Genomic DNA, 12,184 nt, shown 5'->3' with positions numbered 1-12,184 from the left:
TATTTACAACTCCTTCCTCTAACCTGTCTTTTACTTTCCCTTCTACGTACTAGTCCGACAAAAAAACGCCAATTAAGATTTACCAAAAGTTCAAGTTTTCAAAAGCCAGCCAGCTGTCGAAACTTCTATTTGGATCTTCTTGTGTCTTCTTTTCTTCTTCTTAGGGGTTATGTTTCACAGGTTATGGATTGATAAAGGTATCTTGAGGAGAGCTATTTTTCAGGTAGCCTCTAAATGCTGGTGGCATGGCAGTTCTCCTCCCAACTGTTCAATCTTCCCCAGTCTTATACCCCCAATTGTCAGCTTTTAAGATTGTCAATATACTAAATTCAAGCTTGATTGGAATTTTGTATTTTTCGGGGTATAATTTAAACTGATTAGCCTAATTCAAATTTGTTTTTGTTTCCAGGCAACATTAGCTGCTAGACCACATGTTACATTGTATCTTGTTCAGCACACTTGGTGCTGTCAGGTAGTTCTGCTAGCTTTTAACTGTCTTAAAGGTATAGTACACCCACATCTTTTCACAAATTCTTCATAAGGTTTTTCAAATGGAATTCCTTTGTTTGTTGTAAAAGTTAGGGTGGAGGAAGAGGAAACTGGAAGAGAAATAGAAAACATGAAACTTCATGATGAAAGCTACTCCATTTTAATTTGTCACACAGTCTGTCGAATGATTACACTCATCTCAGAAAAGCACTGTGGGCGGAATCTCATGGGAGTCTCAGTGACATGGGCATGGTGAGAATTGTGGCAAAATTACATGAGACACCAATGAGGTTGATCTCAACATTCAGAGCATCTTTCACCACCTTTTCTGCTTTTGTCAAGTGGTGCATTGAATTTCTTTTCAGACAGCCAGGAGATCATAGAATCATAGAATCCCTACAGTGTGAAAGGAGGCCATGTGGCCCATCGAGTCCACACCAACCCTCTGAAGAGTATACCACACCCCCCACCCTATCCCTATAGCCTGCTTTCCAGTGGCTAGTCCACCGGGACACTATGGGCAATTTACCATGGCCAGTCCACCTAACCTGCACATCTTTGGACTGTGGGAGGAAACCAGAACACCTGAAGGAAACCCACGCAGACACAAAGATAATGTGCAAACGCCACACAGACATCGCCTGAGGGTGGAATCAAACATGGGTACCTGGTGCTGGGACAATTAAGGGAGACTATTGCTGTAAAACACCTTATTAATTCACCTCATTAATATTCAGCCTCTTATCTCACCAAACACAGCAAGCAGCTGGATGTTAGGAAACTTTGGCACCTCTCCCACTTTGAAGGGAGCAGTCACAGATCCTTCAGAGGCAAACACCACTGGCTTCTGTCCTGCAATCACCACCAGCTCAGAGACTTCCACCTCAGGAGGTACTGTTTCTAGATTAGACCCAAGAGCATGACCTGAGGAGCACATCACTGGCACAGCACTGCTGCTGGTCGAGGGAACATCAGCCCAAGTTGTAGGCACTCAGGGTGTGCCAGAGAGCCAGGCACAGGCAAGCAGGAACCCTGTGTTCGTGATCATTAACAGCTTTGTATAAATGCATGGAAAGGCACTGGAAAAGCAGGCAGGATGGTCAGTGACACTCAGTAAACTGGTCAGCTTGACATGGAAAGCCAGATCCAGCAGAATGCTCAGTAGCTGCTAGATAGACACATAGACTTGCACTCCATCCCGCGAGCAATTGCTGCTCAGCATCAATAACAGGGCAAGATGAGGACCTCACTACAAATCTCCCGAAAGATACAGAGTGATGCCTGTAGCCACCCAAATTGAGGAGGAACCATCCTCCACCCCTCCCCACACACACAACACACACACATAAACACACATAAACACACAACATGCACAACGCACACATACACACACAACACACACATACACAAATATACACACACACCCACACAAACACTCACACATATACACCTCACATACACATCCCCACAGACACGCACACACATCCACACATTCTCTCACACACACACCACATATACACACACCCACACACGCATATACACACACGCACAATCACCCACACACAGACACAAGCACCCGCACACATACATACACCCACAGACACACCCCCTCCACACACATAACCTTCACAACCCCCAACCACACACACACACATACTCCCCTCACCCTCTACACATAAACTCACACACCCACCCCTCACCCCTCCACAGTCCCCTCCTCACACCCACACACACAGACACATACCCACGCACAAACAAACACACAGCCCCACACACACACCAACACCCCCCCACACAAACTCTCACCCTCCCCACACCCACACACACTCATACCCACACACACTCACACACACACCCACACACACACCCACATACACACACCTTGCCCCCACACCCACACACACCCCACCCCCACACACACGCCACACATACACCCACACAAACAGCCTCCACCCCACATACACACCAACACCCACACATGCACTCCACCCCCCAAACACACACACATCCCCCCAAACACACGCCCTCACAGACACACACACCCACGCACAGATGCACACACACACAGCCTGCGCCATCCCCCACACACACACTCCTCACTCACACATGCACAAACACACACACACACACACACACATGCCCACATACACATCCACACAGACACATGCACCCACACTCCCCCCACCCACACACATCGACACACACAGATGCACATACCCACACAGATGCACGTACCCACATACACACAGGGGCGCACACACACACGCGCACGCGCACACACACCCCCACACAGCCACACACCCACATACACACAGACGCACACAAACACGTCCTTTTCCTTTATGTTTCCTTTCAGGAAACCCCAGGCTCCTCCACCTCCATCCTGCCTACAATTCCCAAATGTTGTCAAAGTTGCAGCTGAGGAGGGTGAGCCTGTATCTGGGCAGGCTACTCTCAGCATGTCTGCACCTTCGAGCATAATCACCCCCAGGGTGGGGCACTCAAATCCACCAGGCCAATAGGCTCCACTACAGAACAGGATCCCTCCACACCAGCTGAGGTTATCACTGACCAGAAATTGAACTGAACAAGCCATACAAATGCAGTGAGTACAAGTGAAAGACAGAAGCTAGGCATGCTGCAATAAGAAACTCACCTCCCTACTCCCAAAGCATGTCAATCAACTACGAGGCACAAGTAAGGAGTGTGATGGAATACTCGTCACTGGATGAATGCGGCTCCAACAATACTCAAGAAGCTTGACATCATCCAGAAGAAAGCAGTCCACTTGATTGGGACCACATTCCTAAGAATGGTCACTAGCTGTAGTCTGTATACAATCTGTAAGCTACAGCATCTTCAAAGCTCATAATCTCTAGACAGACAAGGGCAGCACATACATGAGAACACAAACTCCCACCAAGCTCCTGACCATCCTGACTTGAAAATATATCCTTCACTGTTCCTTCACTGGGTCCCACATTCTCAGGATTCCCTCCCTAACGGCATTGATGAACGAATGGGAAATGTGGTCACTGATAATTAATGGCACTTAAAGATCATTAAGGAGTTTGCATTCATCATGGGACGTGCCCGATCAGACTGGTACAGAAAATCCTGATATGACCTCAGCAAAGCTATCACAGATGCCGAGGTAATACCAGACCAAGTCAGAGGCCCAAACCAACCATACGGACACCCACTGCTTGTGGCAAGGCCTACACAACATAATGGGATACAAAATTAAGCAGAACAAAATAGTGGACAAAGACACTTCCCTCCCTGATGTGCTCAATGTTTTCTACGCTCAGTTCAGCAGAATGCCAGCAGCACAGTGTCATCTGCCCTGACAGCTTGGATGCATCTGTTCCCTCCGTCACAGCAACAGCCGTCAGATCGTTCTTCCTGAGAGTCAACCGAAGGAAAGCGACAGGTCCTGACAGAGCCCCTGGCTGAGCACTTAGATCCTGTGTGGACAAACTGGTGGAGGTATTCACCAACATCTTCAACTTCTCTTTCCTATCAGCCAAAGTCCCCGCATGCTTCAAGATGACAAACATCATCCCTGTACCTAAGGAAGCACATGCCTTAAGGACTATCACCTAGTGGCTCTGACCTCCATATTCAAGAAATGTTTGAGAGATTTGTCATGGCCAACATCAATGCTCACCTCCCAGCCTGCCTTGACCCCATGCAATTTGCCAACTGGCATAACAGGTCCACAGCAGATGCCATTGCCCTAAGGCTGTACTCATCCCTGGAACATCAAGACAACAAGGCCACCTATGTCAGTCTCCTGCTAATTGACTATAGCTCCACCTTCAACACCATTATCCCCTCCAAACTGACCTCAAAATACTGAGACCCTGATCTTAGCTCTGCCCTCTCTAACTGGATCCTCAGCTTCCTGACCCACAGAATGCAACCAGTGAAGACAGGCAACTGCACCTCCATCACGATACCCCACAACATTGGAGCCGTCCGAGGATACGTTCTCAGCCCCCTTCTGTACTCCTTGTACACCCATGACCGTGTCACCAAAATCTGAATAAATACATTATACATGTTTGCTGATGACACCACTGTAGTAGGATGGATATCAAACAATGATGAGTCAGAATAGAGGAAGGAGATAGAGAGCTTGGAGCCATGGTGTAATGATCACGATCTTTCTCTCAATGTCAGCAAAACAAAAGAACATTGACTTCAGAAAGAAAGAAGGAGAACATGCCCCGCCCATCTACATCAATGGAGCTGAGGTTGAGGAGGTTGAGACAATCAGGTTCCTTGGGGTGACGATAACAGACAGCCTCTCCTGGACATCCATATACATGTGACAGTCAAGAAGGTGGCATAGGGAATTCAGCGTGTCCATAAAGACCCTCACCAACTTCTACAGATGCACCTTAGAAAGCATAACATCTGGTGCAAAACAGCCTGGTATGGCAACTGCTCTCCCCAGGAAGATAAAAAAACCACAGAATGCTTTGTGCAGAGCCCAGACCATCACGGAATCCAACTTTCTATCCATGGACTCCATTCACACTTCTTGTTGCCACAGAAAGGCTGTCAACATCATGAAAGATCCACTGCACCACAGTAATGCTCTCCTACAACCTCTTCCGTCAGGCAGGGGATACAGAGGTTGAACACACGCAAAAAACAGATTCAAGTATGGCTTCTGCCCTTCTGTTATTAGACTGATGAATGAACTCTTTAACTTCAATTAATGTTGGTCTTGCTTCACACACCTCCTGTGCAGTGTAACCTGTATGCCTCACTCTGTCTAAGCACCCTATTGTCTGGATATCCTTGCTTACTATGGTCTGCCTGTACTATTCACAAACCAAAGCTTTTCATTGTACTTAGGTACACATGGCTACAATAAATCAAATCAAATCTGACTAACACGATATTTATTACCTATCTCTAACTTACCCAAGAATAAACAATACTGCTGTGGGTCTGAAATCAATGTAGACTGAAGCATGTAAGCATTCGGATTGAAATGCAATAAAATACAAATGTCTGCGCTAGACTACCATTGTCACATGACCTCTACTTTGAGGCACACACACAGTAGGCAGACATCTTAAGCTTCACTTCAATAAAGACTTCATGTTGAACATAATGCTACGTTGTACATTCAAAATGTTAAGGATCACAGAATTACTGAATTGCTACAGTGCAGAAGGAGGCATTTCAGCCAATCATGTCAGGATTGGCTTTTGAGAATTTTGATTTAGAGCCAAACTTTTCTCATAGCCTTGCATTAGAGAACCACATAGGCTTTTGAAGACAGAAGGCAGCAGTTGCATGGTTGTTATTAGATCTGCTGTTTTCCCAGATTTATACTTAATTCAAATTTCACCATCTACCATGGTGGGATTAGAATCCATGGTCCCAGAACATTAGCTTGGAGTATTGGATAATTAGTTCAGTGACGTTACCACTGCACACAACCTCTCTTTCTCACTGACCACTAATCTGCATGGTGCTGGCAGTCCAAAACATGGCTCCTACCTGCCTTCAGTGCTGGTGCCGAGCTGACAGCTCCTCCTTTCCTGGAGACTCACAACATCTCCATTCAGCACTCAGCTCAACCCCTGGCCAATTAGATCATTTTCTTTCACAAATCACACTCTGGGAGTAACACAGTTCGGAGACAGTTCAGAAGTCAGCAAACACCGCGGGTATTAGATTCCCCCATTGAAGGTGCAGCCCAGCGAATTAGATGTTCAAGAATGTGGGAGGCAATAATAATTACGTACACACAACTCAAACTGAAGAACATTTCTGGAATTGTGAATTAAAGGATTTCAGTCCGCATCATTGTCGAGGCCAATTCAGATCAAGAAAGTCACATGAGGGAATGGTATTTTGAATATGGAACAGGGACCACTGTGCAGACACTGATGCTGAACCTCCTTCATCCCCACCTGCTCCATTAGGCTCCTCTCATTGGCAAAGCTAAGGATGTTGGAGCAGACAGCAATATTTATTTTGTTGTGAAGAATCAAATATGTTGGGTCCATGTGATGATATGAATGCTGTTTATGCACAGGGTCACAAACTGCTCCAGACAAATCTCTACCCCCATTGTGTTTGTCTTCATTATCATGAACTATTCATCCAACTAGGAACCCATATGGAGCTTAAGAGCAACGGCTTCATTGATGAACAGACGGAAGATGTTGCTGTGAAGTCTGACACAGCAGAGAATGTTGCAGGAGAAACACTTGCAGCATCTGAAAAAGCCATTGCCAAATGATGACAAATCTCACAGCGTCAGGATGGTTGGAGGGCAGCTGAGGCTATCACGAGATTCCTAGCTGGCAGCAGGGGAAGGCAGGATGGCAGCAAATTAAAGTAATTATTGGAAAGGCACTTGATTCTGTTCAGCCTCCCCCATTGAACTAACGAAAGTTGGTTCTCACATCAGCCTGACAAAACATTCCAGGCTACGTTAAACAGAATCATGTCATGATTACTCTCATTTTATATATTCATTCATGGGATGTGGACATGGCCAGCATTTAGTGCCCATTCATAGTTGCCTTGTGATGATGGCTACCTTCTTGAACCATTGCAGTCCATTTGATGAAGGTAAACCTGCAATTTTGTTAGGGAGTGGGTTCCAAGATTTTGATCCAAGGTAGGACTCACTGCAAAGTGTTCATGGACAAGAAGGGTAAGAAATACCTAAGGAATGCAGCAGCTCCAGGCTGTGGAGGGATAGCAATATGACAGAATTACAAGCTCACGCCATTATCTGATTCAATATTTGCAATTACCAGCTCATAAACTGATACTCTTGTGCTGCCACAGTTGGTTAAGTTCAAAATTAATGCAAAGCAATTTACCAGGGCCCCCTATGAAACTAACAGTTGTACACAAGCATACAAACGATTGTTTTGGCTCACAAGGAAAACCATTTAACATGACCAATCTCAAACTGACAGGCCCTTTAAGAAGGCAAAAGTGAGGACTGCAGATGCTGGAAACCAGAGTTAGATCAGAGTGGTGCTAGAAAAGCACAGCAGGTCAGGCAGCATCCGAGGAGCACCACTCTGATCTAAGACCCTTTAAGAAACTCATTAATGAGCATAAGAGGCCATTAATTGTCAGAGACCATTTTTCCCATCCCTTTACCAGCACCTGCCAGCCCTTTTCTCAAATTCTAACTGACTCCGAGGCGTTAAGATCGGAGATGTTTGCTGATAATGGGGCAGTGATATTTCATTCCTGCTGACACCAGGTCACAGCCCCACAGTCTCTTTGCAATCCTGACCCATTCAGTCTGACCCGTTCTGTCAGGCAAACTGTGGGGGCCATGGGGGTTTCAAGCTTTAAAAGTTGTCGTTACCTGTTTATTTCTTTGGTCATTCAAATGCTGCTTGCACAGCAGACAAATCCAGCCTGGAAGTAACATGCTTGCTGGATTTGAAAAATGTGTTGCTGGAAAAGCGCAGCAGGTCAGGCAGCGTCCAAGGAGCAGGAAAATCCACGTTTTGGGCATAAGCCCTTCTTATGCCCGAAACGTCGATTCTCCTGCTCCTTAGATGCTGCCTGACCTGCTGCGCTTTTCCAGCAACACATTTTTCAGCTCTGATCTCCAGCATCTGCAGTTCTCACTTTCTCCTGCCTGCTGGATTTGCCTGATATGCTGCATATTGTTATTCCAGCTCAATGTTGATGGGGTTAAATCACTTGTGGTTAGGTGTATGACGTAGTTAACATGCAGTGCTCTCAAAATAAAGTGCCTATTGTCAATGGCACTGTGAAACACAGGAAAATCCACATTATGAAGAAAACTGCTTGCTCACTCTGCCTGCTGCACTCCAGCTAAAAAGACTGAAATCCAGCAGCTGCTGCTGAGTGGAGTGTCTCGATGACCTCACTTCCATCAAAGTGAATTATGAGGTGATACAACTGTCTTCCGTCTGAAGATCCAAATTCTTAAAAGCCAATAGTCACAGATGTTTTCATAAACATTGGCAAAGGGATCCTCAATCTGCCCAGAGATTACAGGAAGTGGCACATTTCATCAAGGATGTTCTTACATGTCCATGGTATTTTTCCTCATTTTTCCCCATGGTATTTTTCAGAGAGCAATGTTCCTCAGGAAGGGGAATTACTCTCTGAAAACCTCAAGTGAATGTGGTTTCATGGTTGAGAACTTTTTGTTCACTCTCCTCTGCATTCTACCAGCTTGCCCTACCCTGTTCATTCTCCAAGTCACGCTGTATTTCAAGGGGAATTGCTACCAATGCACAAAAGGCAGGAAAAACAGTAGTTTGTGCACAGCCTTAAAGCCAGGACCAAGTCAATCAGCACCTGAAACACCAAAATCAACTTGCAATTAACTTGTAAGCAGCTGATAACTCCTTTAAATAGCTGAAACATTGGGCTCCAAAATGGCGCTGCAAGTATAAAATCATTGTTGATTGACATCTTAGTTTACCGGATCTGAATACTTCCAACAGGCATTTGATGAACATCCGCTAAGGCCTGCAAAACTATCGGACCCAACGTAACCTGTCCAGCACTTTTATGCACACATTACAAGCACTGTTTTGGAGTTCTAATGACACTAGTCAACAAAAGGACACATGCTAATGAGCACAGTTTCTCAGCCATAGAGTTCAACAGTGAATGTGTGCGTGCCACCATGTATGCAGAAAATTTTGTTCACTTTACAAAATAAATTAAGATTTGGCATAAGTTTGTAGGCTTTAGAAAGGCCTAGTTTTAACATGATACACAGCAGAGGTGGTGTGAAAGCCTAATACTGACAGAAACCACAGCATTACTTATGTGGGTGCATCTGTTTCGTGTGTGTGTGTGTGTGTGTCTGTGTCTGTGTCTGTGTGAAATAAAAATACAACTTGCACTGAACAATGTACAGCTACATTTTCATGTCAAACCTGCTAATTTGCCAAATGGCTTTAACTTAACATAAATTTCCAACAAATAGAAAATTGTCCCCATGCAATAAATTGCAGTTCAAGACATGAGATAACAGCTCACTGCAGCTTGAACATCTTCCAATTGTCCTGCAGCCACATATCACAATTACTGCTCAGGTCAAAAAATAACAAATGTGGTAAATCGAAAGAATATGCAGAAATTGCTGAAAAATCTTCAAAAATAGTTCTAGAGTTCAATGCGTCATCAAAATCCTCTTTAAACAAAGAGTTTAGTTTGAAATGATTCTTCTTCTTTTAGGTGGCATCAACCTGATGCATATCTCCACTTATATTTTTTTACTTCAAACTAACTTCTAAGCTCGATTACCACATTCCCAAATAGTTATTTTGCTTTGTATTTATTTTATATGAGTAATAATTCATTGATACTGCTGTGATCCTTGGGTTTTGATGAGGTTGGTAAGATTTGGCATCACACTGAATTACTGCTGTCCAGCTGTTGCTGAACGATTTGTCTGAGACTTCAAAACAGTAAAGCTATCCGTGACATTCCATTCATTGCTTGTCTAGATTTTCACAAAGCTTCACAGCAAGCCCCACCTACTGGAGAGTATCTGTGAAGCATTCGAGATTAAACTGGTGCTGCAAATATTACACTCTTGGGGTCAACAGTATATTTTCTTTGCTGCATTGAAATCAGAACGTTATGGCTAAGATTTCAGCAAAATCAGGTGGACCTTTCAGCTGCCGGGACATCTTCCAGCCAATCAATGTGCACACTTGATCGTGACCAATTTACCAACATCGTGGCTGTCTGAATAACTTTGGCAAGCTCTTAGTCTTTTCTGAGGAATCTGACAAACATTATGTTGGAAAATAACTAGAACATTTAACAAGATGTTTGAAGGCAACCACAGTGTGTGCTGATTTATGTTCAAAAACATTTTCCTTCCGAATTGGGCGCCATTTGATTGATCAGCTTTGCATTGTGAAAGACAACGGCAAATATGTTTGATAAAGTACATCATTGCTGGGACATTATTAAGCAGTATGACAGCCTAAAAATAAGTAAATGTACTATGTGATTCCCATCACTTCTGGCAAGAGATTCTGGAGGTAGTGGGTGAGAAGGGTTTTGATGTGATTTCCATGGAAATTTCAAGCCAATATGGATGAATGTATAAGTATTTTACAGGGATAAAAAATACTGACATTTGATTTTGCATCCACTTACAAAACAACCATGTGTGCAATATTGTAGCGATACTGTTATTGGGGAAAAAAATTGTGTTTTTCATAATATACCATCTTAAATTTATTGAAACCAATAAAGAATCAGAGAATTATGAGCAGAATTTAATCATTGCGTTTATTTGTCTGTCCACCAGCAACAAAGGCAATGAAACCTCACTGCGGGTCATTTCAGTGACCTTGTTCAGACAGCCTGCTGGGGAATCCTAGAGCATCAAGGGTGGATGTCTCAGCTCCAAGCCCCATGTATCAATACTGAGCACAATAGGATCTATGGAATGGTCACTACCTGAAACATGCTGGTGTTGGCATACTTGCCAACCATACAGCTAAGCAAAAAGTAATAGAGACAAGGATCAAATTTGGGAAGACGTGGTAAAAGAAAGTGTAGAGTCTAGGCCAGAGAGAAGGGCCACTTATAAAGAAATGACTCTCTGATGTCAGATTTTATATCACCAGGTTCTGCCCAGCAATGCCCACAATGGGATTTCTTTTTAATTCATTAATGGGGTGTATGCAATCCTCGTTGGGCTTTTCTGCTCCTTTGCCCTCTTTGGAATTGTACCCAATATTTTGTATGGTCAGTCCACATTTTTCCATTTGTGATCAGCAAATGTCTTTCCTTACTCATTCTCCAGAGCACATCATCATTTGTTACCTTTTGTGGTCAAATGAGCCCTTCTGTTCTCCTTCAAATATACATTTCTGAACTATTTAGTTCATTTGTCTCCACTTTCGAGAGGACTAAGTCTCACATCCCTACAAAACAATCATGTAAGGAGCATAGTGTAGAGCACTAAAGAACATAGACAGGTTGGTGGGAGGAGTGGACAAATTACCAATGAAATTCAATACAATACAATGCAATGTTATTCATTTTAGCTGAAAAAATGAGAAATAATAGAAAGGAACATCAATAAATTTATTAAACATGAATTTCCCTTTGCAAAATCAATGTGGTACTGCTTAGTTATCTTCCACTCTTCTAAGTGCCTTATATAACCATTAATAAAAGCTTCTAACACTTTTCCTATCAGAAGTGTTAAGCCAATTACCTTGTAGTTTCTTTCTTCCTGCTTCACTCTGATGTTGAATTCAAGATATATTTGCTATTTTACCATTTCTAATGGAGCCTTCCCTAAATTTATGAAGTTCTGGAAAATTAAAAGCAACACATCAACCATCCGCCTAGCTATAGTGATGGAATAGATAATTTATCTAGTGGGTTTGGCAAGATATAGCAAAGAACCCGCTTAGCCTCATGGCAAAAAAAACCTCCAAAAAACTTGACGCAACTTGGATTTATTCTAAGAAAATAAAATTCAGTTCACTAGCTTCTTAGGAGCTAGCTCACAGTTCCCTTGACAGCACATCAACAAACCCTGCTAGGGCTTAGGAGTTCAGCCTAGCATTCATAACCAGATTCAACTGTGCAATAGAATTCCCAGTGCTAATTACAGTGAAACCTCTGACATATTGGAACATACGGTCATCAGTTCATCTGCTTGAAATGC

This window comes from Chiloscyllium punctatum, chromosome 5 (genome assembly GCF_047496795.1).
Source record: "Chiloscyllium punctatum isolate Juve2018m chromosome 5, sChiPun1.3, whole genome shotgun sequence".
NCBI lineage: Eukaryota > Metazoa > Chordata > Chondrichthyes > Orectolobiformes > Hemiscylliidae > Chiloscyllium > Chiloscyllium punctatum.
The sequence above is the reverse complement of the archived record's forward strand: the minus strand, read 5'-3'. Positions refer to the sequence as shown.